General features: G+C 43.2%; 1 protein-coding gene and 1 long non-coding RNA gene across 2 annotated transcripts in view; one reads left to right on the forward strand and one right to left on the reverse strand.

The window, feature by feature from the left end:
- Window positions 1-17,141, forward strand: part of LOC310885449 — an 18,157-nt gene extending 1,016 nt beyond the window's left edge. Inside the window, exon 2 of the long non-coding RNA XR_014574805.1 lies at window positions 33-17,141. This is a non-coding gene — a long non-coding RNA (uncharacterized lncRNA). The remainder of the gene's footprint in view (window positions 1-32) is intronic.
- LOC310885434 (uncharacterized protein) overlaps window positions 16,386-27,996 on the reverse strand; it is a 17,850-nt gene continuing 6,239 nt past the window's right edge. The window contains exon 3 of the mRNA XM_083808849.1: window positions 16,386-27,931. The gene's annotated coding sequence lies outside the window, so the exon portion shown is untranslated. The remainder of the gene's footprint in view (window positions 27,932-27,996) is intronic.

Consider the following 27,996-nt stretch of genomic DNA (forward strand, 5'->3'; position numbering starts at 1 on the left):
TTTCCTTTTGACTCACATTTTTTCTCATTAAGGTTTCCTCAGAGATAGATGGCATCTGCCCTTATCTCCCTTGGCCACCTGACCGTGCATCACCCGTGCCAGCAGATCTCCCACCTTGCCAGATCTCTCACCAGCGCTACTGCAGGATTTTTAAAAACCTGGACACGGGGTGCACTTAACAAAAATCCATCCAGAGGGAGCTCCGAGAGCAGAAAGGTAGGCACATTTAAGAAACATTGGCTCTGTGATGGTGTTAGGCAGGAAAAGCCTAGAGCTACCAGAACATTAAATACAAACAAAACGTCAGTTTTGAAAGGTACCAAGTTCTCCACAGCAGTGGAGTGAGCAGTGAAAAATAAATAAATAAATAAATAAATAAAGTGGTAATCACTTGGAAAATATGCTTTGTGCACATGCATATACATATTGCATGTGCAAGATCTGTGATGAGTTTGTCATGTATAACATATAAGCAAAAGCCTAATGAAAGATGTATCAGATTTAGCAAAGCTTGAAATTGAACGACATGCTTGTAGCCAGCAAGTCCCTTAAAAAAAAAAAAAAAAAAAAAAGAAAAATAGAAGCCAAAGGCTGTGTGGCTTTATCAGGTTCAGTCTCTTTGGGGTCAACGTCCAAAATGCCAAGGAGAGGGACGCTGGATGAGAGCTGGGAACATCCAGTGGAGCAGTCCTTGTTTAAGGTCTCTGAGCCACGGGATGAGCTGACCCGCTGCATATTTCGGTGGATTCCCAGGACACTGCCTCTCCGGCGGGGAAGAAATACGGCTCTACAGCTCCCCTGGGACACGGCGCAGCCTGGGAGAGGAAACCCTCGCCTTCCCTCTAGACCCCCCTGCCAAAGAGCGCCCCGCACATCACGAAGGGTTTGTTGATGAAGTATTTCGGCTCCTGGCTCACTGCAGGCTCGGCAGGCACGCCGCAGACAGCCCCACACTGGATTTTATTTCAACAACGCAACCGCCGCAGTTCGCTCCGCGGCCGGGCAGCGGGCGGCCGCCCGCGCCGCCACCGCACAAGATGGCGGCGGGCGCACGGCATGCTGGGAGATGTAGGCCGGACGGGGGGAGACCTGTGGCCGCCCCGGCTGGGGTCGCTCTCTTGCACCACAGGAAAGAAGGCACTGGGTCTCGCTGGGAACGGTATTGGGGGGATTTTCCTGCCCTGTCCCTTTCTGCACAACGCTTTGGGGAGGCACGGGGGGCGAGGGCAGTGCTCAGGGGACAGAGTGGAGCTGACTGGCTCCAGGGCTGGGTGCTTCCAGAGAGGGTGGCAGTGCCTCAGGGGGCCTGCGGGACACAAGGATCTTAAACACCATTTCCCATTTCTTTATGAACTCACCTACATTGCGCACTAAAATCAACGATCATCACTCACAGGGTGGCAGCTGTTGTTTTTTAGCTATACTAATGATCATACGTTTCTAATTTCACTGTGGCAGTATGTACAACCTTATTTTATTCATTGTTTTCTCTTATTAGTCATCTGATTTTACTGATATCTGCTTGTTTTCCACATCTGCAGTGGGGAAGAAAAAAGAAAGAAAAAAAAAAAAGACTGTCTTAGAATACATCTTAAATACCAATCTATGTTTGTGTCCTTAGAATCACAGAGATTGATTTGTGGTCAGACAGTATTAAAAGATTAAAATATTCAAACAAGCCCATTTGGGTTTCCACTAAAGAATTTTCAGAGACCCTGCTGTTCAAGTTGACTATTTAAACAGTATACTGAAGGTTTTGTATACCTAGAACACAAACTGCAAAAATGAATTTCCAGAAGCAACAGTAGTGACACACACACTTTGCTTATAGTAAATTATGCAGTAATTGTAGGTTGGTCTAAATCACATTAAACTGTGGGATATAGCTGTATCTCTAAGAAACAATATGACTGACTCTCAAACACTAGCAGACCACCAAGCAAAATATGCGTATTTGCAAGATACATACTGGCTCAGTGATTCACTACCTATTTCATCAATGTTTTCTTCTTGTCTAGAGGAGAGTACTACAAAAGACATGAGTAAGCCCTATGAATACATTTACATCTTGAAAGAAGAAGTCTAGGGGAAGCCTTTCCAGCAAAATTCTTGCTGAAAAGGATGCCTAAAGCAGTGATCAAAAACACAGCCTTCTGCTGTGTTTGAGATGTTGTGTGTAATAAACAAACAGCTTTGCCTCCAAGGGGAACCAGTTTCATCAACAGCTTCTCCTAATGCGAGCAAACTGCATTTTCCTATATATTGGGTAAATGCTTGGATCAAGACGAGGCAAGGCATTTAGTAGAAGTCTGTCATGTATGGATATTTTTTATTGTTGATCTTGTAATATTCTAAAGACATATGCAATTAGTTTGATATGATATATATACATAGCTGTAATAGTTACTATTGTTTTAATCCTCCCTGAGCTTCATTATTTTGCCTGGGATTGATGTTAGGTTGGCAGGTGTGTAGTTACCTGGGTCAACCTAGTCGGTTCACTACTTGACCCACATGTAGTTCAGGGCAGTGGAGGTGAGTGGTGTACCCGGCAGTGTTGGCATGAATTCCAGCATCCACAGTGTTAGTATGCTTCTTATAAATGCTGGTGAAACATCAGCCCCATTACGCTTAAGCACTGAATTATTTTTAGCCCTGCAATGAGTTTTTCTTTAAAGTTCCTCCTTTGTTCTTTCAGGCCAGGAAACTGCAAGCAGAAATTTTTAAGTGTTCTAAGAGTGTTTTGGCTACGTGAGTCTCTCATCACATTGCTTAGACTGAAATCCCTTAAGATTGTGTAATTTTTTTCCTATACCTTCGTTTAACAGTGGACATCGGCAGAGTTTGTTTGAAAGCAAAATTATTTGTTTTGGGGTTGACCAAGGGAAGAGGATACATTATTTTTGGCAGTGACATTCTTCCTTTTTGCCCACTCAGTCTTTTGCATGTAATTATAACCACTGGTTTTAGTATTAGCATCATATAAGTTTTCCCATTAATATTACAGGGCATTCAAAGGAGTATGCAGAGGAGTCAGTTAGAATCAAAGCACAGTTCATAAGAAACAGCCCAACCTATACCCTTCAAAAGTGTTTTTGCATAGAAATCTTTCAGGATTGTGATGCACAGAGGATATGTTATCAGCACCTTGGTGAAGTAATATCCCAGTTGTGCTCTCCTTGAAGTTAATAAAAATTAACTTGAACACCAACATAACGCTATCCCAGATTCTTTGATATAATCCTCAGAAAAGCTCCAGTGGTAAATGTTTAATAAAGGGAACACAAGTATTCAGGATCTCTGTGAACTAAGTGCTTCATTTTATCAAGGCAAACACTGTTCCCTTCAAATCTCCTGAAGTTAAGCCCTGGTAGTTAGTCTCGTTTCAGCTGTTTATATTGGCTTTATAAACCTTCAGCCTAAATAGAGAAAAAGAAGGAAAGTTTCTTCCCATGAAACAGCTCTAGAGAGAAATCCTAACATCAGTTAAATGAAGTGTACTTCCTGCTTCAACATAATTAAATTGAGAGACCTTAAACACACACACACACACAAAAAAAACACCTAATTTACTGTGAAGCTACAGGTATCACTGGCAAAGGGCTTTGCTTCTGTAAGCTACAGATGGGGAGGTTATCATTACCTGTGAAGGATATTCCTCCTGATGTTCTCATTTAGTATCTGTTTCAAAGAGAGTTTTCAGCCAAAACTATTGGTTGCTTCTAGGGACAGAGCTCACATTTGTTCTGCTGAAGGGAAACCAAACAAAACCAGTCTTTGTCAATTCTGATGCCCTCATGTTAGCAAGGATTTCAGCAGGATGGTGGGCTTAACATCACAAATGTGTCTTCTGCCATCCCTGTGAAGCCAAACGGGCCGTGTTTGTAACGCTGAATAAAGCCAGGCAAGGACTGTCCTCCGGCCAGGTGCCAGAACCAGGCCACATCCACGTTACAATGCAACCATTTCCCTCCTGTGGTCCAAAGAAGTAATTATTATTTTGTTTGTGCTATTGTCTTGGCTGTTCCTTTTAAGTTCTTGCAATAAATGCTTAACAGAGTCATGTTTTTTTAGTACGAAGCTGAGAATATTCATGATGTGCCCTAGGAGTGTGGGGGTGGCAAAAACAGATAGGGCAAGGGAGAGGGAGGGGAGGGAGGCTTCTGTGGCTTTTCCCTGGTTCACACTGCCTGCTGGACTGGGCCACGGCACATGCCATCTCCTGATCTGGATACTGTCTGGGACAGCGCTAGCTGACATGAGCCAAAACCTTTCCATGACACATGCTTACAATTAAGCATAATGGGCAATTAGCAGCCCAGTGCTTAAGCTCCTTTCCAGGCCATGCTTTTTCTAGTGTTGTAGACATGGCTTTAGAGACCTTTGGGTCAAAAGCATTATACTACATGGGATCAGTGGAGACTTTAGAAGGAATTTTAGAAGGGCTCAGACCAGGGTTCCATAAAGCAGCTTAAGAAGTTTCTGGTTTTGGCTCTTTTTTCCCTTACTTCTGTCAGCTGTCCTGGCACAACTGTGCGTGCAACAAGGAGGCTGATCTGAAGAAGGTGTTGAGACCTTATAGCTGTACCAAAACTGAGTGGGAGACCATGCTGAAATACAAACAACATACAGTAACAAATAGTCGGTAAAAAAAATCAAGACTTACATAACTCCAGGTGGACATCCCAATTACACTTGACATCAATGCTTTTGCCTTGGTTTCTGTCTTGTAAAATGGTGATAATACTTAAAAGTCAGCAGGGAGCTAAATCTCTGTGTTCAGAACAGGTTCGAAACACATGCAAGTAATGATGCACATTTGACAAAGCACAGAAAAGCAACTGTAACAAACGCACTACCTCAAAGCTTTTCAGTCAGCTTCCTGCATTACAAACCTGGCTCTCTGGCAAGATTCTCGTGGTGTTTGGTGTTGCCAGTGGCCTGGAGCACAAGTCCTGTGAGGAACAAATAGGGGACTGGGAACTGGGGGTGTTTAGTCTGGAGAAGAGAAGGCTCAGGGGAGACCTTATCGCTCTCTACAACTACCTGAAAGGAAGGTGTGGGGAGCTGGGGGTCGGCCTCTTCTGGCAGGTAACTAGTGATAGGACTAGAGGCCTCAAGTTGTGCCAGGGGAAGTTCAGGCTGGAAATGAGGAGACATTTCTTCTCAGAAAGAGCAGTCAGGCATTGGGACGGGTTGCCCAGGAGGTGGTGGGGTCACAGTCCCTGGGGGTATTTAAGGAAAGGCTGGACGTGGTGCTTAGGGACATGGTTCAGTGGGTGACATTGGTGGCAGGGGGATGGTTGGACCAGGTGAGCTTGGAGGTCTCTTCCAACCTTAATGATTCTGTGATTCTATGAAAATAAAGACACCAGCAAAGCAAATGTTTGAACTATTTAAGTATAGTCTTAAGCAGAGAAAAATTAGGGCAGCTTACACTCAGGTGCAGGGGTTTTGTAAGCAAGAGCAGACTATCCCAAGACCAATTTGCCTGCCTTACACCAATCCACAACTCCAGCTACTTTAGCATCCTTTTGGTTTAAACAGACCGTGCAGCAGTTGTGGAGTGTGAAGTGGTGAAGGCATAGAGGTGTGAAGCCTGCAGGCATCAAGGCAGCAGGCTGTACAGTCCTTGGGCCTTCAGTTTTCAGATTTGCCCTCTGATGGCCCAAGACTCTTAGGAGACTATGAGCACACTTTTTCTGAGACAAGCTTGACCACAGTAGCAGAGTGGGGTCAATGAGGCTACAGAAGGAATTGGGGAAAAAATAAAAAAAAAAAAGAAAAAAAGAAAAAAAATGTAAAATATTCATAATCAGAAGTAACTAAATGGCTATTCACTGAGGCTTTACACATGTGCAACCCTGCCCAGATAGGATAAATAAATGGAATGTATACAAAATTTTGCTGTTTTCATGTAGGGGTCTGTCATTATTTTGCATGGCTATGGAGGGAAAATATTACAGGGGAAGAAAGAGAAATAAGGTATTTATACATACCACATACCATGGAAATGAATTGTCTGCAGTATAAAATGCAATCTTTGTGGGCAGTAGTATTGTGCATGTTTTGCATGGGAAAAAAAAAAAAAAAAGAGAGAAAAAGAGAGAGAAAAAGATGCTTTCTTGGAATGTAAGCCTGCATTATTCCTGGCCTTCACACTGAGGCATCATAAATAATGCAGAAAGCTGCTGCCCTGAAGTCAGGAGCTTGGAACGGAAAAAGAAAATACAGCTCCTATGGCTGCCTCGGTGTCCAGAGAAGTGCTGAGCAAAGCAGTGTGTAAGAGGGCACATGCAGTTCGAGTGGGAAAGGAACAACTCAGGTCACTGCAGGAGAACTAGGTGGATAAGCATTTTGTAGCAAGCAGAGTTGAGCAGCTTGCTGAAACTGAAGTCCAAAGCAGTACTTTCTGGATATATGGAGCTCAGCAGGGCCGTGGACCAGGGAGCATCCCAAGCTGTTGGAGTGGGTTGTCCGGGCTGTGAAGGAACTGCCTTAGGACTCAGCCTTTTCCATTCTCCAGCACCAACAACACAAAAGAATGATTGTTTGTCATTTGATTTTTTTTTTTTTAATTCACTCTGTGGGTATTGATGCTTGCAGAGAGGCGGTCCCTTGATGTGGTCTGCAGAAAAGTCTTGAGTTCAACCAGCTGCAGGGACTAAGGTGAAGTCCTTGACTTTTGGAGGGGACCTTGGGATGCACAAATGGCTCTTGTTTTCCTCTTTCCTGTGATTTCTGCAACCCCAGCAAGCCTTCTTTTCCCTATTTCCCCATTTCCTATTTAACATTTTTGACACTTTGCCCAATTCCATTGCATTTTTTTTTGTCACCCACAATCATTTGTTTTTCCTCAAGTCTTTTTCCCACCCACCTCCCAGTTTTGTGGGGAAGGGAGAGATGAAATGACATTTTGTTTTATAAAGAAGTGGCCTGGTATCCTTTCCAAATAAGAAGCTTGAGAGCATTGCTCTGAGGCTTTCTAGCTCATGAAAGACTTCCAACAACACAAATTCGATGTAAGATACTTCCACCCTGCCCATGCCACAGTTTCTAGCCTCCTCTCTTATACTTCAGCTCCCCACACCTCCTGCTTCCTTTCTTGGAGCACAAGATCTTAGAAATATTCTTCGGATATTTTTTGCATGACTCAGAAAGGGGCAAGGGGGAGCCCATGCACAGGGTCAAGATTTTTCCTCATGTAGCTGTAAGAGTATAAATTGGCAATTCATTAAAGTGTCTGATACTAAAATTTGCCCCTGTGCACTTGTTCAAAGAGTGAAGTACGCTAGGCAAACTGCACTTTTCCTCTTGAACTGTGAAATTTTGTTTTGCAAAGACGGGCATGTCCTTACACTGCCAAACAAACTACGTATCTCTAGTTTATATGCTGATATAGTAAAATCCTTCCTTTCATAAATCCATTCTTTTTCTAAGCTCTGTTCTTCGTGGTTATCTGATTTCAAAGTAGAAAGGGAGAGAGAGACTTTCAAAAAATCTTTTTTAAAAATACTTCAGATAACAAGATACAACATGCCTTTTTATTCCGTAAGGTCATGCAGGCAACACCTTCTGTTCCTTCCTTTGCTTCTGTACCTGTACATTGAATGAGTCAGACAAAGCAAAGTGCCAAATATCAAGAAACAGAGTGCCACTGAAAATGATTCAGCATTCTTTAAAGGTTTAGCTGTCTCTAGTGCAACAAGATCTTGACTATGCAATTTATGGTATATCAACGCAAAAAAAAAGCTAGCAAGGTAACCTTTGGAAAGCACAAATTACAATATCTAGACTAATAGAGAATATATTCCCTGAAGCATTCTTAAAAGTTTTTCATCTTACATGAAAAGAATATTTTTGAATTATTTCTAAAGAAATTGACATGGAAAAATCCATACTGAAAATGTTATTTCTTAACTTAATCTACTTATATTCTTTTCATTAAAGAAATAACAGAGTAGGTAACACTGGTGTTAATGTTTTAAATTCACACTTCCATGTGTTAATAATTTTTCCCGTAGTTTGTTATTTTTCATGTTTTATTTGACCCATATGCTTTTAAGTGACTCTTTTATCATTCACAAAAGTCTTCTAGGCATCTCCTGAGTTATTTAAACCCTGAACAAAAATTTCTATAGTCAAAGCATTTTGAGGACGTGTGTTTTCTTTTCCTGCTTGCTTGGATGACCCCAAAATAACTTTAGTTTGAAACTTGGCATGTAGTTACTTTGGAACAGAATGTAATTTTTCAAAGTGTTCAAAAAAAAAAAAAAAATCTCTCTCAAACAATAAAGCCCTCCACTCTGTTCTCCACATGATGCATATTTGCAAAGGAGCCTGGTAGTTTGGGGTGGCAGTCCTGGCTTCATGGGAAATAACCAGGAACGGCCTTTGCTGTCCTCAGAGTGAGGATCTGACTAATGGGTTTTGGAAAAATAAGTGTAGGAAGGGGTGGAGTTCTGGGAGCAGTTATATGTCTTCCCACATTATATTCTGCTCTTCCCAAATTGGTGGATTAAGCTGAGACAAATTGCTGTGGGCAGACAATCTGTAGCCCTGGTTATGATTACAAAATGCGGGATATTTGGCATGAGGTAGAGGTTAGAGGTGAGTTTATGAGTCAAGGACTACAAGTGGTGAGCAACAGATGGTGTGGGAAAGAATTCGCAGATCCATGTAGATCTCTGTGCAGTGAGAAACTCCACCCTTCAGCCCTTCTTTTACTTCCAAGCTGTGAGTGGTTTGGAAACCAGTTCAGAAACATAGTGCACATGTTCCCCATCCCTTCTGCCCACTCAGTCCATCCTAATTAAGTTATAAGGAAGGCTAGGCAAACCAATCTGAATGTAGGAGTGAAAAAATAAAGCTTTTATTTTTCCCACACCCTCATTGTCAGAGACTTTCTCCCGTTTCCCACATCCAGGCTTCTGGCGTCCTTCAGGCTTCTGTGAATGTTGTTCGACTGTGTATAATAATACTACCGTGGAAACACTGAAGTGATCAGGAGTGACTTTGCAGGCTGATGGCTGGGGCATTCTCTCGGGAGGTAGGACCTGGATCTGCGCCTGCCCTGGTCACCGTTCAATTATTCACTGGGAATGAAAAGTGTCAAGAGGAAAAACCCTTATTCTAACCAAGTCTAGCAGCTGGTGGCTGCAGCATTTTCTCAGCTTTGGAGAGAAGTCGATTCAGATTTCTAAGGTAGAGAAAATACCACAGCCCCAGACTATCCCATCTTAAGGGAGTGCTTTTCAGTGAAGTAGGAGTAAGACCTCTTACTCTGATAGTTCTGTGTTTTGTTTTGTTTTGTTTTGTTTTTCACAATCAAATCTGCCTAACGACTTAATATTTAAATTCAGTACAACAAAAAATTAATTTCCCAATTATTTGTATTTTTTGTTTGTTTTCTTTTATTTTGTGCAATTCCAGATCTAAACTTTGTTATTATTTTAATAATATAAATGTTCCCACCATGCTTTGTTAATAAAAATCAGGGGACTGTATACACTTAATTACAAACAAACAACCACCAACAACAATTTCATCTTTTCTATTACTCAGGCTGCTATCATTGTTACATAGTGAATTAAAAATGTCTTTTCATATTCTGTCAAGCCTTGAGTTATTCCTTTCTCAGCATATTTATTTTGTGCTAAATGAGTGTATCTCTGTTCCTTCTTGTCTCTTCTGCCTTCTGCTACTAGCATGCCCTTGACTAACCAGCCTTTCCCAGGGAAGAACGGTTCATCTAAAGAATGCACAGTGCAATTTGTTTACCATTTGCAAATACAACTGTCAGATGTAATACACCTCAAAACGAGAAAGCAGAAAAGCTTCCCTGCTGGTGGGCTCATCTATGTTCTTTGGTTGTTTTGCTGGAGGCCCAAAAAGTCAGCAAAGCACATAAGCCCATGTATGAAATTCCCTATTTTGTTGGAAATGAAGCACAAACTAAACTCAGTTCCTATTCAGCAAAGCATATTAACATGTGGTGAAATATTAGCATCTATTTAAATGTCGGGTTTAAACTGTGCCTAAATCTTTAAGATTAAGACCAATTCATCTTTCAGAAAGAGAAAGCTTCTTAGCTGTTCTTCTTGTCATTATATTTGTGTGCATAATTTAGGGGAATTTAGAGGCAATCTGGGAAATGCATATGCTCTGGTTAATCTAGATTTACAGGAACACTTTGATGCAGTTCCATTTAAACTAGTTAAACGAAAGGCAGCGGGGGATCCTGCTTCAACCATGGGAAAGAATAAAAATCTTGGCTATAAGACAAAACAGAATACAGAGGGGGAAAATGGATTTTCACCTAATATGGAGAAAGAGGAAGCACTGAATGATTTTCCTGTAAAGCCTATTGTTACTACCTGTCTTTTTAATAACGTTTAGATCTTGAGAGAGACAAGCGAGTTACAGTCATTAAATTCATATTGATCTTGAGCCCCTTGTTGTTGCAGGGAAGTGAACAGGTCAGCATAAGCTGCCACTATCAGGCCCATGATGTTCTGAGGCAACAGTACTTTATATCTTTTATCTGTAGGCAAGGCTTTTCCACTTGACTTTAAAATGGTGCAGACACTTAAATGCCCAACTTAAGTGCCCAAAATGCCATTGTGGGCCTTGAGTGTGTTTGGCAGTCCACCGTGGGACCTTCCTCACCGCGGTCAAGGTGGGCCCGGGCCTTTTCACCACCCTGGGCCTCTTGGCTCAATCTGCTTCAGCTCGGGCAGAGGCACAGGACCATTATGGGTTCTGGGAAGAAGCATTTGTGAAAGGGACTGTGGCTGGGTGCCTGAAGCTGTAACACCCAGCTTGTGTGTCTGACGCTGCATCGCTATGGCTGCTGTAGGAATAAGGGGGCTCAGGGCTTGAGGCAGACCTAAACAGAAACTGAGGAAAGTAATGGAAGCTGTAGGGCCACCAGTGTAACAGCACTGTAGGCACCTGCTTTATCACATCCAAAACCAAGAGATGAACATCATCCCTGAATACTTCATGGTTCCCCCTGGGAGCCTCAGGGCCTCCCACTGGTTTTCAGGGCAGGAGAACAGAAACAAGGATGATGCCAGACTGTCGGGGACAGGGCAGTGAAGGTGATGTGGGAGGTTCTTGGTGTTCTGCTGCCTTCGGGCACCGGCAGTCACCTGGGGGTCAGAACAAACAGCCACACTAACAGGCACAGAAAACAGCTTGATAGGTCTTTTGCTCATTTTGTCTGTCTGTTTTGTGGGTGCTAGATTTTGGGTGCTTTGCCAAGAGGAAATTTAGTGTTGCGTGCCACATCTTGTGCTGTCCCATCGGCCTCGTCAGCCTGCCTGTGTGATTCAGTCCATCCCACTTTGGTGTAGTCCGGTCACAGGCAGGCAAATCTACACCTTCCTCACCTGACCCATTGTGCTGGCCATGTCTGGCACCTTCAGCAATTCATCACCCACCTCACATGGCAGAAATTTAACAAAAAATGCAGACACAGAATAAGCAGTAATTTTTTATTGGTTAGGTGTACGAGTCTGTATTAGTGTTCTTAATTCCTTGTTCCAAAAACAATTTGCTGTAGTGAAGTTAAACTGGAAAGGGCCCATTTGATCTCTCTGGCGAGTAATTATCAGTCCTTCTTTGATCCATACACAGTGTGCTGTGTTTATAAAACTGAATTGAAGGTATTCAAGGTATCAGTCCCTGACATCTACCATGGCCCTGCATAGGTTACTTTTGCCTGTCCAGAAGTTCAGGTACTCATGGGCACCCTGTGCTTTAACAGTGTTAAGGTACACCAGTTTAGTTACCCCTGGACTTGGGTAAGATGCAGTTTTACCAGGGATTAAGGGCCAAATTAAAATCTTAATTTAGCCAATCACAAAGAGCTCGTCCGTTCTATAAAGCTATGTTTAACAGATGTTTTACTAACTAAGGGGGAAAAGGAGAAGTATAGTAGATCAGTAGCCACTGTGGGTAACCTAAGGCCAGGGTGGAACTCGTTGTAGACAGTGTACCCAGGACTGGGAAAAATGTGAAAATCTTTGATGGTAACTGAATTTGACAGCTTGCTAGAAAGACAAAAAGAGGAATAGACGAGACATCAAATGCCAAGTGTATAAGATGTGTTGTGCTTGTTTTCCTGACATGTGTCAGTAAAGAATGACTAAAGGTGTCTGGCAAACCAGAGGCCTTCTAGTGCCCAGAGGAGTACAGGTCCTGACTCCTTGTCCAAGTCTGTTCTTGTGATGCCTGACATCTCAATACCTAGAGGCCATAGGGGGTTTGCAGGACTCTTCTTCATCAGGCATCGAACACAGGCTGCCCTGGCAGTTGGTGACAAAACCTGCAAATTCAGGAGAGCTAGAGTTGGCTGGAGTCTCTTTTGTGGGCAATAGGGACTGAGATGGATCTTGGGGTCTTCTCAGATTGTAAGGAACATAGGAGGAGAGCTGGAAAAGGCTGAATAACCTATGAAGTGGATCGTTTCCAATTGCCTCGAAGATTGGTCTTTTCGATACTAGCATTGGACAGACAGAATGCTGGGATTATAAAGATGCTAGCTGGAGTAAGTGGCTCATTCCTATCCCATATTTATACAGTATTTGGCATCCAAAGGATGACATTTTTCACTTAGGTTCCTGTGTAAACTAAATCACTTTACATGACACTGCTGTTTTCATATTTCTACTTAATTTATTTATTGAAGCCAAATGTTTATATCAGACTACTTGTGTAAAGTCCAAACTTCTTCTGATCATGTATACTAAGCTGTTAAGCAGAATAGCCTTGGCTATTGAAAGCAGCATAAATTTACATCTTGTGCATATCTGAGAATACCAAGGACTAGAAAAAGGTCCTGAGAAATTGTTAAAATACCTTTTGAAAAGGAGATATGAGAAAACTGACTTACACCTATAGAGCATAACATAGAGAGGGCATGATTTATAAGAAGACTATGGTTTTTTTTATAAAGCATAAACTTAAAAATGAAGACTGAAGGACATTTTACTGATGAAGCCCCAGAAAAACTAAGAGATGGGAAAAGATATGGGTTACTTAAAGAGAAATGAACAGAAATACTATCAGACTCCAATGATATTTCAGTGTATAAACAAATCTAATCCCTCCTTCACAATCACATCACATCATTCTAATGCTAAACATGGTCAGAAGTAAGAAAAATGCTTCATCTGATTATATCTCCCACCTCCCACACTCCAGTGATAACATTTAAGTGAAAGAATCTAAGTGTGAACAAGAGAAGAATAAAACTCATCCTATTCACAATTTAAAAGAGGCTATAGTTGGTTACGGGAAAGTTTATCAACCATTTCCTGCAAAACAAACTTTCCAGGGAGTTCTGAAGCCCATTCACCTGTCCAGAAGTAAGCTGAAGAGGGTCTGGGTTTGGGACATACTCTCTTCCTCGGGTTTTCTTTTCTGTTCAAGAACATTTAAATATCTGATTATCTGTGAGGCTTAAATCGCTGCCACCGATTTCCTTTTGTTCTGATATCAAACAAGTATGGAAGTTAATCAAACTTTTTGTAACACGCTAATTATCCCTCTCAATCAACAGGGCTGAATACAGCCAGAAATATCATTTTGAAAGTATTCAGCCTCAGCCCAACACAGATCTGTGTAGCTTCAGGTGTCATTTAAGCATGCAATAATATTCCCAGGAACCCTTTACAGAACCATTTACAGATGATGTTGTTGAGAAGAGGACAGCATTTTTCAACTAGGTGATTTCTGGTGCAAATGATTTGCAAAGGCGTCCTTGATCCCTTTTCATGGAGGCATTTGCAAATATTCTTCCTGGTACTTGACTTCTACTGAAGAGCCAAGCAAGGGGATGAATAGCACTTCATATTTTAACAACAGAACACTCTTTCAGAACATGCCCTTTTCATATTTTCAGGTACTAAGTGCAACTCTGATACTGCTGAGAACCTCTGGACCTCTCAGTGCATGAACCTCTTGAGAAACTGTGCTACCCAGATTGTGCAAACATGTAACAGCACCAGTGCTTGGATCTCAACGTACAGAAAGGTCCATCTTGCTTCGTATTTCCATCCAAGGGTGGAAAGATTTCCTTCTGACCTGGGATGATTTCTGGGGTATTAGCTAAACATTCCCAGGTTTATGGACAAACAGAAATGTGTGAGTAACGGATTAATGCCCCTTTTGTGCAACTTCTCAGCTAATTACTAATTCTGAGTACACAAGGGGTTCCCCTGGCCACGTGCATGTTTTCAGAGGAGACTTACGCTATGTGCCTGTGCTTGTAAGATTGAAAATTTGTGCGAAATAGCTTGTTTTATTACATGCTTAGGCTGTGGTTTGACAAGACAATTTAGGGTGTCTCATACCATATCTAACAGGCACAGATTACAAAGCGCTAGAGAAACTCACTCTGCTGGTTGATACTGGTTCAAAATATGTAAGTGGGAGGTATATCTTCTCCTAGAGACTTGCATAGTCTGTCTGAATTGTTATTACATAACCTATAGATAAGGTATTATATAAAGCATCGTAACACGTTATTTTGGCTGAGGTATTGTTTATCCTCCTGCAGCTGGCATAAAAACAACATACATAACATATTTAGCACTCTGAGTCAGCATAATGCAGAGGTATTCACATCTAGCAGCATCAGATCTGTACTTCCAGGTGATCCAGTAGTATGGACTCTGTATTTATTACCATGCCTAATATTGCTTTTACAGGAGTACCTAATCTAAAAATCAGCAAAACTCCCCCTGCAGTCAGTGGGCTTTGGATCAGTTTTGTCTCTCATTTGCTTTGCTTTCCCCAGGTTGGAAGAGATGGGGTAGCGTAACTGATTTTAAAAGAAAACTTCATTTCTTAAGAAAACTGCTTTAGCTTAATCTTGTTCTGGAAAACGTTGTAAAAGTGACTTTCCCACAAATAAAGTGCAGTACATTAGCTTTTAAGAAAAAAAACCATCATTTTGTGTTTAACAATGCCATATTGTAACTAAGTTTTAAACTGATGTATCTATGGTATTTTTTAGCAAGAATTCTTATGAGTGGTTATTCTTTTGTTTGTGCATTACTGTGGGAAGAGCAGGGAAGGAACGTGCGGTGTGGTGTGGTGTGATGTGGTACCTGGTATGAGATCAGCTGGCTGGAAGACGATCCCAGCCTCCCAAAGCAAGGGAGTGTTTTGATCTGGTTTTGCTTTTCACCTGGCTGGATTACAGTGACATCTTAGCTCAGCCTGCTGCTGTTTTTTCTTCCTGGTAGCAAACCTGAATGCACATGTAATTCTCCTGACAACGATCCTGTTCCCAAACTCGTATCCACAATAAAGCATGCGACTGAAGGGAAAGACAAAGGCTTCTCACGAAGCTGTCTCAGACCTTGTCAGAAGCGTACTTTGGTTCTTGAGGTACGTTTCTCTAAGATATCTTTCAGCAGGTGGGCACTTGCCTTATCAAGATGGCCCTGGAGGCTGGGAGGTTTCGTGTCGCAGGTGAAACAGCATTGCCTCACCTTTCCAGATAATCGCTCTCCTGCCTGCACGCATGCTGCTGGCAGCAGACCCGCAACGCAAGACGTGTTGGAGTCACAAAAAAGGCTGGAGGTTGCTGTGGGCATGGTTGATGTTGGGAAAGCACCGAGCAGGTGCCTGCAGCACTGTGTATGGGTGCTCCTTCTCTGTGACTCAATGCAGGCCCAGAGCTCTGCATCACTAGATGGTAAATGGGAGTGGAGGTGGAACAAGCTGGTTTTTGCTTTTTCAGTCCTCTCTCAGCTCCTTTAATGAGGCACAGTACACACTGGGAATTCCTACGGGCTAGAACATAAATTAATAACTAAGCAGGAACCATAGTACTGAGGTGACAGGAGGACTAGCTGGATCAGCCAAGTCAATGCCAACATTCATTTTTCCTCTGTATAGGCCATGCCACAGTAGCACAGAGCTACTTGGAGTTCAGCATTTCTTCAAGTCACTCTTAGACAGTGGTTTTATTACACTGTGCTTGGTTGAACATTCATTTTTAGGGGGGCCAGCAGTGGTTGGAAGTGGACTTGAGAGTAACAGCAAAATAGCACACATCTCCTGGGGAGAGACACTGCAGCTAATTGACTTCCAGGCACGTGAAACAAAAAGGGGATTACAACTTGCCCGTGAGAGGTTATGACAACGGAGCAAAAGCAACAGGTTCAAGGGACAGCTGCGGTTTGGTTTCTTGACCACAGGGGCCATGGAGCCATAGGCCTGAGGGCTGGAAAGTTGAAGGATAAAGGTAAGTCAGATTAGGTAGTATTACAGCCATATGGGACTCACTGTAAAAGGAGATTACTGAATGATGGTAGTGCTGATTAACAAAAGCTGTCTGCAAAACTGAGTGTCATTTTTCAGAATCATAGAATCACAGAATGGTTTGGGTTGGAAGGGGCCTTAAAGTCCATCCAGTTCCAACCCCCATACCATGGGCAGGGACACCTCCCACCAGACCAGGCTGCCCAAAGCCCCATCCAGCCTGGCCTTGAACACCTCCAGGGATGGGGCATCCACAGCTTCTCTGGGCAACCCGTTCCAGGGCCTCACCACCCTCTGAATGAAGAATTTCTTCTGAATATCTCATCTAAATCTCCCCTCTTTTAGTTTAAAGCCATTATCACTTGTCCTATCACTACCATCCCTGACACAGAGTCCCTCCCCAGCTTTCCTGTAGGCCCCCTTTAGGTATTGGAAAGTCACTGTAAGGTCTCCCTGGAGCCTTCTCTTCTCCAGGCTGAACAACCCCAACTCCCTCAGCCTGTCGCCATAGGAGAGGTGCTCCAGCCCCCTGATCATCCTTGTGGCCCTCCTCTGGACCCACTCTAACAGGTCCATGTCTTTCTTGTGGTGGGGGCCCCAGAGCTGAACGCAGCAATCCAGGTGGGGTCTCACGAGAGCAGAGCAGAGGGGAACAATCACCTCTGTTGGCCTGCCGGCCATGCTTCTTTAGATGCAGGCCAGGATTTGCTTCATCTGCCCTCCTTAGTCCCACAGCGTATCGTCTTACCTTTGATATTTCCAGTAGGCCAAGAGTATTTCCACCTTTTCTTTGCTGGCTCGAGCCATGGAATTCATGACAGATCCTATTTATTTATTTATGAGGAAAAAAAACAAAACAACAAACCTCCACCCACCCAACCTGTTTTTAACTGGGTCCCAAGCTGCTTAGTTAGGCGTGCCGGTGAGTAAAAAGGAAAAACGACAGCAGCAGCAGGACGGAGCCTCTTAGTTTGAGGGTGAGCTGGGAGAGTGGCGCTGAAGTAGAGCAGAAGTGGGTGGGAGGAGTGTGGGGTCGGGTCCGGGATGGGGACATGGGGAGCACAGCACTGTGGGCCTGAGCACGAGGGACAACAGAGAAAGAGGGCAAACCCGCAAACATTCAAAGGTACGGGGAGAAAAGAGAAAGTCCAGAGTGGGAACGTACAGAGCCTCGGGCACAGGGAGAGAAGCAGAGGATGCTGAAATGGGGAGCTGGGGTGCAGAGAGGCTCTGGTGCATGGGGCAAGGCAGCACTCGTAGGACACTGAGTGCATGCTGCGGGCTGCAGCTGTAAGGCAAGGGAGAAACATTCACAGGGGTGTTGTGTTTAGACTGAGCTGAGCTGACTCACAGCAAGAATTTTTAAAAACTAAAGCAACAATAAACAGCAGAGGAGGAAAGAAACAAACAGGGTAGGAACTCCATGTAAAGGATAGAAAGCTCACGAGAAACTTCAGAAGACGAATGCTTCAGATTTAACAACCAATTCTGTACTGTAGGCCTGTATTGACAAGGAGCATATGGTGTCCTGGAAAGGTGCCTTCTCTAATGTCGTGTCTCCCTTAACACATAGAAACAGTGCGGGGTCTATTAACCCCCTCCAACTCTGCCTAATAATGTTTTGTTTAATCTGAAAAAAAAAATGAGAAAAACAGAAATTCAGCTCAAACATACTGAGAGTGTTTTTTTCTTTTCAACTTTCGGTTTGCTATAAAGAGATGAAAAATCAGTTTGAGACTCATCCCGAGCAGCTACAGGTACCCTGCACGCTGCAAACGTCCACCCTTCCCCAGGGCACATCTCCTTGCATGGGGCAGAGCAGGCGCTCACACAGCTACTGTCACAGCCTGCAAGCGTGCCCCAGGCCTTATTTGCACTTTTCAGCCAGGGATTTGCTCGGCACATCCCAGAGAACGACAGAGCGGCTTCGTGCCAACGTGCTGCTCCGAGGCTGGCCCGAAGACTGCTCCAAGTCGCGCTGGATCACCGTAGGGACCCCGGTGCCAAGAGGCATATTTCAGCGGTGCGCTAACCGCGAGCTCTCGCCTTCAGCAGGCACTTCTCGACGATGGCAGGAGGCCAGGCGTAGGGCCAGCTCTGCTGACTCATGTCAGCCAGGCACCCTCCCTCAGCGGTGAAATCCTCGTCTGACCTGTGAGCATCGCAAAGGGGGATGGATCCAACCCTAACACTCTGAATGCAGAACGCCTCCACCTCATTTTTACAGCGTTAATTGGTATCTTACCAGTTATTGATGAGTACATATGGTTGAAACCAAACAGCAGAGCTGGCACATTTGTAAGGTTTCAATTTAAGAGCAAAATCAGTATCTAAATTTAATGGGAATAAAAAGGATTAGAATTAACAATATATAGAATTAACCATTTCAATCCATTGGCTGGCTAGGACTTGCTAACAATATTTAATAGAGTTGGGCATGCAGGCAGTTATTAGAAAGAATGGGCAGATTGTGTGTTCTTTCTCTCGATTTAAGATATCAAACTACAACACATGCATGCAAAGAAATACACTTGGATTTTGCTTTCTACTTCAGACAGCTACTAACTCACCATTTCCATTCCAAATGTTTATTTATTTTGTTTATCTCTTCCCATCTTTTTCCCAGGACACATGGTTGTTCTCGGAATGAATTCACCCCCTTAAAACTGCAATATGTTAGTGCTCATTTCTCCAGCCAGAAGGACAAGATGTGTAATAATTTCTGCGTTATGAAAACATACCATCCACTAAAAGTTTCTAAAAATCGAAGTACTCATTTGTTATCTGCTCTGTAGTCTGCTGGGAGATCTAAAAGCAATAAATGAAAAGACTGTTAGTGCCTCAGGAGGATAATGAGAACTTTTATTGCCTAGGAAAGAAAAGTTTATAGTGAAGCTTAGTGGATACCAACTTTGTGCATGTGAAGATGCATTCTGTTTAAAAACATGACATTTTTCTGACAGTGGGAAATATTCCTGGGATACAGAATGATGCGCACCAAGAGAGCAATTGGAAAACACTATTTCTTACAAACTGCTTGTGGTCTATTTTTCTGTCCTCACTCTATGTACCTAGATTCGTTCAATAAGGGATGTCTTGAGTTTGCAGGGCTGAAGCTGTCAAGATATCAGCTGCCCCCATGAAGTTCAGATTGGGGCTGCTGCTGCAGTTTGTCTGTGCAGCACCTCTGCAGCTACCAGCAGCACAGCACGTGTGGCGGCTGTCTTTCAGACAGATTCCCTCTTTGCTTGAGTAACAGGAAAAGCCTGAGGACTCCAGGAGACATTTCTGGACTGCATAGCTGCAAATGTGGTTTCAAATGAAACAGACACACATGGACATTTATTCATTTATTTATGCTTAGACCATTATCATACATTTAAGGCTTGAAAGTGAAATTAGCTTTATATTTATTTTTAAAATGTACTTACATAAAATTAGCTTTATATATCGGGGGAAAAGAAGAATAAAGGTAGTCAAGCACATTAAACTTAGTCACATGCAGGTCTGACTACTGCTGCCATTAGGACTGGTGTGACTGCATGCCCAGGCTGCTGCATGAGTCAAGTCCTGGCTCTAACTCATGCTAGAGGTTCACATCTGCCTTGTCCAAAAGGGACAGACAAGCAGCTGCTCTCCTGCTGCGTGCTGCTGTCATGCTAGGGGCAGTTTGTAGCGAATTGATGCTGCAAGTCCTACAGGACTTGGACTTGCCAGACCTACATGGCCAGGATGCTGCCAGGGCTCTACAGTGCCTAATCCCGGGATTAGCTCTGCTGCCTCTGCACTGCACATCTCCCTTCCCCTGTGCTGAGAGTGAAGCTGCACAGCGCTCTCCATCCCCGTGCTATGGGCTGGCATGTGCCATGGGGTCAGCTTTCTTTGCTTGGCTGCACTTGCTGGGATTTTTTCAGGTGATTTTTCTTCATACTGGCATTGGGAAGGCTCAGTATTATTCTCCAAGTCTGGATCGGATAATTTCAGTGCAACATTACCAAGGCACAATGCAGCCTAGATACTCCAAATGCCTCTTGAGAGGCAGCATGTTACAATTGTGAGACGTTTGGTGCAATTTCTATCCTGGGAAGAGTCAGGACATTGTCCGACTAAAGAATCCAACCATCTGGAATCACTTGTATGAGAGCCCCTCATTTCTAAATCCCTAAGCACTAGATCCTACAGTCTGTGCACACCCAAAAAATCCTATTAATATTGGCCAGAGAAATGGCTGCAAACAATCTTGAAATGAGAATTTCTTCATGTTGAAGACAGATGAAATTCCAAGTTTAAAGTGGCAATCAAGCTTTTAAATTGCTTCTTTCAGCTGTGGTTTTGTAAGAAGTAGAAAATAATTGCACAAGCACTGGTTAATTTAGAAAAGCCTATTCGGAGGGGAGATTTTGCAAAATGTTAGGAATAATAGAAGAGCCATTTTTAAATTGTGCCAGAAAAACTCCAAGTTAACAAAAAAGGTCTGGCTCCAAGCCAGACCACCAAAATAGAAACTAAAGACGGTGCTACAGATTGGTTCATATCAGTTTGGCTATCTTGTAAATGGAGTGAGGAATAATTTAAAGTTTCTGATATAATGTTTTGAAAAATCCCACCTGCATTGTAGGCTATCGCTGTTAATGGAAAAGCCAAGACTCATTTTCTGTTAGCGCACACACCTTTGTACATTAAAAGGCTGCACGTAATTATGGCAAGACAGTCATGATGTACTGCAAGGCCTTGAAGTAAAATGAAAAATTTCTGTGCGAATTCCAAGATTTCTAGATTAATCTATTCTCCTTTCACGTATTTAAAAGGAGTATCTTAAAATAATTTAGATATGTTTTCTGCACCCTTCTGTCCTATGGAAATTGCTGTTTTCAAACAAACAGCAACAACAAAAACCAAGCAACCAAACAACCTTCCTCACACTGAAGTTTGTTAAAATAAACCTTCAACAATGAAAACACTCCACTGGAAATACTTTTTAAAGTAAATAAATATACACAGGTGTGATGCTGAACATACGGGGCCCATCTGTTGAGAAAACTTGGGATAATTATTACCTAGTCGCTGGAGGAGCAGCGTCACTTTAAACAAAATGGGTTTAGACGTATTTTTTGGCAGAATGTTGAAGCCAAGGTCACGTGGCTAAGCTTTGTTTTAGGAACATGAGAAGCAGAAGCTCGTACTGTAAAGAACAGCACACTGTCTCGGAGGACAAGAGACCTAACAGGAACAAAACAAGCTAGAGGATACAAAGGTTGAGCTTCTCATACACGCTAGCTAGCAAAGGGATTTCGAGATGAACAGCAGATTATAACAGAACAACAGTAGATAAAATCAAGCATAAATAAAAGCGAAGTAGCACACACGGAAGGGAGACCATGAGTATGTCTCAGAGGGCTCTAAACAGTTTCTACTCAGAGCACCGCCACTGCCTGCCTCCTGGGAACTTCTGCTCCAAAACAATCCCAACCCAACCCAACCACAGACGAAATTCCAGGACAAAGACTGGAGTAGAAACCGCAGCAGGAAATACAGTGAAGAGCTATTTACATGGCACACTTGACAATTTGCCCTGTGTAAAGCATCTTTATCATCTCTGAGCTGCGCCTCAGTGTTGACCACCTTCAGCACGACATGCAGCAAAGGCCGACAGACTCTGCCATGTCCTCACTGTTTGAAAAAGGCTTCTGAGCAAAGAGTAGGCCGATTTCCTGCAGTTTAACATTGACTGTGTTTTCTCAGGCAACCTGACGTTCTGCAGTCGTAATCTGTAAAACTGAACTTTTCTAGACATCAGTGAAATTCCTGCTTCTGCCACCAGCTCCCGGAGCATGGCCAGCTCAGGCGGCCTCCCTGCAGCCATGGCCCCACGTCGTCCCGCCGGCCTCCAGCCATGATTGCCTGCCCACAGCTGTGCCAGCACAACTCTGAACTGCTCTGCCCAGGCACCTACAGGGAGTGGTGAACAGATGCCTCCCTCCTCTGAAATTCTCAACAACAGGCACTACAAAGTGCCAAGAAGGAAAAGCAGGAAATCTACAGCCATCCCCAGACCTCATCTCTTCTCTAGAGGGCTGTGTGGCCTACTAGCGCGTGGTGTGTGCACATATTGGTATGCTTGTTTTCTGCTTCCCCCGAATCCTTACATCACAGTGAAGGTCATCTACCTAAACATTAAGGCAGGTCTCCTGTCCCCAGATGTCTAAAATGGCTTGCCCTTCTTCACTGGCCCACCAGGTACTTCTGGCTCTTTGACTCTGGTCCGGCCTATTTTCACACTGTACAGCTACAAAGGGAGGATCAGGTAAACTGAAGTCTATGAAATCCCCTATATAGCTCTAGTCTTCTCATTGGTATCTGAAATCACTCTCCTTTTAACAACAGCATTTCTCACACAGGAAAAAAATAAACAGAAAAGGAGGTCCTTTAAATAAGTTCATTAAATTCATGCAAACGCTGGAAACTCATGGTGGATTTCCACAGGCATTTAAATAGCAATACAGAAGTTCATTGCATTACCAGTAGTTTTGAGAACACACTAATGGTCAAAGATGTTGAGAATTAACACTCTAGTGCTTTCAAGGTCTTGCTTGACCAGGCCCAGCATTTGCAACACTATTTTTAAAAGGCTCACTACATCGAACAGGCACATGTGCTTAAGGTAACACCCCGAACTCAAAAAAGTTCCTTCTGCATTCTGAAGAAGAGGTAAAATACTTTTTACTACCCTGTGGTTTGCAAAGTTAAGCTACTGAGTCAAACATCTCACCAGGATACATTTTGTCAAATAGTTTTCTCCTCCTACCACCGCCACATCATCCCATGCCAGTTTGTGCTGACACACAGGGTGTGTTGTCGTAAACTGCAAGGCAACACAAGCCATAGCAATACACACGTTTATCTTGTCTGGGCCTCCACTGATGTGAAATAGAAATCAAACTATAAGCAACATTTCCTGGGGCAAGCTTAGTAGCATTCACTGCACTTCCCTTACAACAGTGAGGAGACATCTCTACCAATACTCCACACCTTACTCTCGGTTGGATCCAATGAGTCCCTCTCCCAGCAGCTTCACAGAACAAGGTCTCAAGACTGGAGCTGCAGGAATACTGAGGGGGGGGGGAACAGAAGAGATGAGTTTCTTGGTTTCCATGCTCTGTGGAATTTGATCACTCCTATGGGCTAGAGAGATTAAGAGAAGCAAAAAGATACCGTGCATCTCTAAGCCCAACAGTTCCACTGGGGCTCCAGCGGGGCACCACGTGGCCCAAGGTCTCATTCACAGCTTCTTAACTTCGGGAACAACTCCATATTAGCATGCCCCTCATATGAGAAGTGGGTAAAGGATGCTCTTATCCAATCCTCTCCCTTCTGAAGGAGAACAACTGAGATTGCATATACCTCTGTGCAATTCAGGGCCACGAGTAACTTGCCTTGCTCTCAACAGTGCAACAGTATTGTAACACGCTAAAAGTTTGTTTTCAATGTTTCCAGCACCGATAAAAAGAATACATGTTTTTAAATGCTTGTTAAAGCCACAGAATATTTTAAGTACGTTTAATGCACTGGTAAACATATCATTCTCTACCTTGCTTACAGTTAAAGATTCAATTCAATTCCTATTCATTTGCATGCAATCAAAATGTTTAAAATAAAAAATGCATGTTTTCAGATATGATGCATACCAGTTACCCACCCACTCTCCTCTCCCCAAACCATTTGCAACTGTAGCTTATATGTTATTGTTATTTGTTGCACATTCCAGTCATACAAGCCAAGCGCTTTCTGTGTCTCTTTTTTTTCCGAAGTATGCTAAGAGGCAACACAAAGAGTGATCTTCCAAGCTCCCTGCTTGAGCTCCGTAACCAGTTCCTTGAGGTGCCCTCATGCTTCGTGGGTCGGCATCACCAGCAGCCTGCTCACCTCCACTTGCAGGCCAGGGCTCCTTTTTCTGCTCATGTATTGGCCTGCAACGCATATTTACCTTCTGGTACTGAACCTCCTTGAGGTACTCTACACACAGCTTTTCCACTGGCCTATAACATAATTAAGTGGTGTGGCTGAATCTGCTTATCCTAAATGGGGAAGCAGAGAACAGATTGGGCCCCTGAAGTCACATTTTTGCCCTTCAATACCACCAAATGCATTGCGCTTCTTCTGGAAAATCTCTGTTCTTGGAGATGTAAAAAGTTCCTCATTCCTTTCAACAAACCAGTTTAATAGACTGTATCCACCAGTAGCTGATAACAGAGCCACTCATCTGGCTTGGGAGACTGCTGGTGAGGGAGAGAGGACAAGAAAAATGACACAAGAAGAAAATGAAATGTTTCTCTCAATCCAGAGCACTTTGAGAAGCCCATTGCTTCAAATCTCTTTCTCATTATCTGCATAGGCACACCAAGTGCAGCAAGATACACACCCATACTCCCTGAGCAGAACCCCCACAGATTTTCCAACCTTGAACTGATTTTTATTTCATTGTCAGTAACTCAGCACTGCAAACATTTCTAACCCCAGAACCTCTGGTAAGTAGTTGTACAAACCTAATTCCCCAGCTTTAAGGGCGAAAAACTCTTTTTGCTTAGCACTGCGTGGAAGAGCTGTATGTGGTAGGGAAGCATCTGCATGTACTAGCGGTATTCCTTCCTTCCAAGCATCAGCATGAGTAACATTGGACTGTCATGGAGCGGGGAAAAAAACAAAACAAAACAAAACAACAGAGGAGAAGGGGAGCTACAGTGGAAAATAAAGGCCAGAACACCAAAGGAGAGGGCGGACTGTCTCGGCAGGGCAGGTTAGAGCTCTTGGTCTGCATTACACATTTCAAGGAGCTGTCTTGCCCCATCTATAGAGGAAAAGACAGGTTGTCTTGCAGCTCACTGTTGACAGCCCCATCACTTACAACCAGCACACCCAGCCCTTTAACTATCTGTGATTACCTTTGAAGAGCAAGCCACACACAATAACGGGTTAAGCCTTCATATGCAAATAAACTTATCAGTCTATCCCAAACACTGCATTATTTATGGACGCTATGAACAACATAACTAATGCAGAAGGTGCTTGTAGTATCTAAAGCAAATGTAAACCACGTTTCTGTTTTTAAACAGCCATTCCTGACTTTAGATCATTAAAACTGTCATTTTAAGTGGTGAGTGACATTTCTGGCATCCACTGATGAAGGTGCAGGTCCAACACGAGCATTACAAGATTCAGAAAACTGACGCTGAATGCAATCTGAGTGTTAGACTCTGCACAGAATCTACAGAATTAAGCTAAATACTGACAGAGTTAAGTGGAAAGGATTTTATTGGCTACAAATGTTCACAATTAAAAAAAAAATCAAAGAAAAATGATTTTGTTTGGATGTAAACATTCCCTGCTGCCCTGGAAATACTAACACAGAAACACTGCACTGAGACGCTGGGAAGAAGAAAATGTTCTCTGAAGTAAAGAAAGAACAACCACCACCAAAAAAGGTAAAATCTTGAAATATTTCAAGTTTATGAATATTATAAAGATATTGCACGCATTTCTACTTTTTAAATCTCATATGCCATTTAGCTGATTGCCCAGTAAACCGCCATAATACAAAGACGCCAACTGGTTTGGACGAGAATTCCCAGTTATAAAAACGTGAACAAATAATAAGAATGCCTGACCTAGATCAAATGCATAAAAATGTATGTGCTCTATTGGACTGGATTAACGCACACTGAACCCTGGAACAGCGTAAGAGTCAAACCTGAGGGCCAAAATGAGAGGGGAAAAAGTAAGATCTAACTATGTAAAATTTCTCAGCAAGTTTTCAGAGACAGTCTGTAAGAACTGCCAAAAGCTCTCCCACACACACTGTCAACTGTTGCAGTCCCTACTAAGCAGATGCCCCCAAAAAAGTTTGATAACTTCACTAGGCAACACTTCCACAAACACTCTGGCTGTTAGTACAGTCTCGCATCCCTCTTCTCACTGGTTACAACAGTCTCTGGGCTTTTGGTTTTGATTTTACTGTGAGAGTTGACAGAGAGACCTGTGGCCAGCTGCGCCAGCTTCTCAAAAACACATGAACCTTGCAGGCAGCCTGGAAGTCTCCCACGTGCACTCCATCCAGACAGTTAGATGCAAGCTAATTTACATGATTACAAAACTCCATGCTAGACCACAGTAACTTGGCAAAATGACGTATATGAGTGTGAAAGGCTCTGCGCATCCAGACACTGCCTGTTCCTAAGGCTAATAAGAACACTTCTGCTGTGTTCACCAGATTTTTGTAAAGGAGAAAACCACAGCTGATGGGATAATGGGAGAAAGAGTGAGATGGGAAAGCAACAGTTGAGGCTTAAATTGAAAGTCACATTGAAAAACTGGTAGGATCTCATCAGAGCTCAGAAGTAATAATTTTGCTCAACTGCAGATGCGATGGGCTACCCCACAAGCGAAATGTTCTATCACCTCACTTTTAAGATCCATCATTACACCAGTAATGGGCAGAAGAGTAATTACAGGCTCATTTCTCCAAGTATCTCAAACCTAACTGCTGCACACAGGTGGAAGTTTGAAAACACCACTCATCTGACTCTAGCTTTGCTGAAGCTTCACTCTTCCCTGCCGTGTCACTTTGCCCAGGTTTAGGCAGTGTTGTCTCATCCCCTCCCAAGTTGCAACACATCTGGGGCTGCCAAATCATTCTGCATTGCTTTTAATTTGCCCTTTGTAACAAGACCATGTATCAGCCCAGCCTATAAAAAGCACACCTGTGAAAAAAGGTATCCCTATCTTGCTGGAAATCTTACAAAGAAACTTATCTGAAATTACCCCCAGAAGTACATGCCAGAATTCTAGTCAACTAACAGAAAACTACTTTTTTATAACATGTTGGTCCTCCCAAACAAATCAGTTCCCACACATTTTAGAAGTATTCCCACCCAGAAATTCCATCAGTCTTCCATTTTTGCAGCAATTTTGTACAAATGCTTGAGGTGCTTGAGAGAAGCTGTGGATGCCCCACCCCTGGAGGTGTTCAAGACTAGACTGGATGAGGCCTTGGCCAACCTGATCTCGTGGGAGGCATCCCTGCCCACGGCAGGGGGGTTGGAGTTATATGATCTTGAAGGTCCAACCCAAGCCATTCTGTGATTTTATAATTTATTTTGATCAAAGCATAAGAAATACAGAAACACTGAAGAAAGAACATCTTCCCATCCTATCTAAGTAATGGGACTTACAAAAACAGTATTAAAAAAATGTGTATTCGCGATTTCTGCTGCAGATCACAGTTAGTGTATGGGTAATAAAATCATGATTCATTTCTCCTCCAAGCCTCTCACCTACTGCGTGCTGTATCTTCACTCGTCACTCAGTTAAACGGTTATCTTCAACATCTGCTTTCAGACAGCAGACATCAGCATCTCCATGCTGTCCGCCGTACCATGCAAATGACAGCAAGCTTCGCTTGTTATCACCAGAAGAAATCTACTCATGAATCAGTGATGAACGGAAGATACATGGTCCTGCGCCACCCTTTCAGCACAGCCAGCACGCTGACTCAACAAGGACACGACAACCTCAGGAGCTGTAAGGGCAGGATTCACCCAGCGCCAATGCCATACGCGCATCCATGCAGTAACGTGTTGCTGGGAACCGAAGAAACCTGTTGAAGCCAAACACTTCTAATGAGAAACTAATGGAGAAGGAATTTTCATGCAGAAGCTTACA

This window comes from Anser anser (genome assembly GCF_964211835.1).
Source record: "Anser anser genome assembly, chromosome: 1".
Lineage (NCBI taxonomy): Eukaryota > Metazoa > Chordata > Aves > Anseriformes > Anatidae > Anser > Anser anser.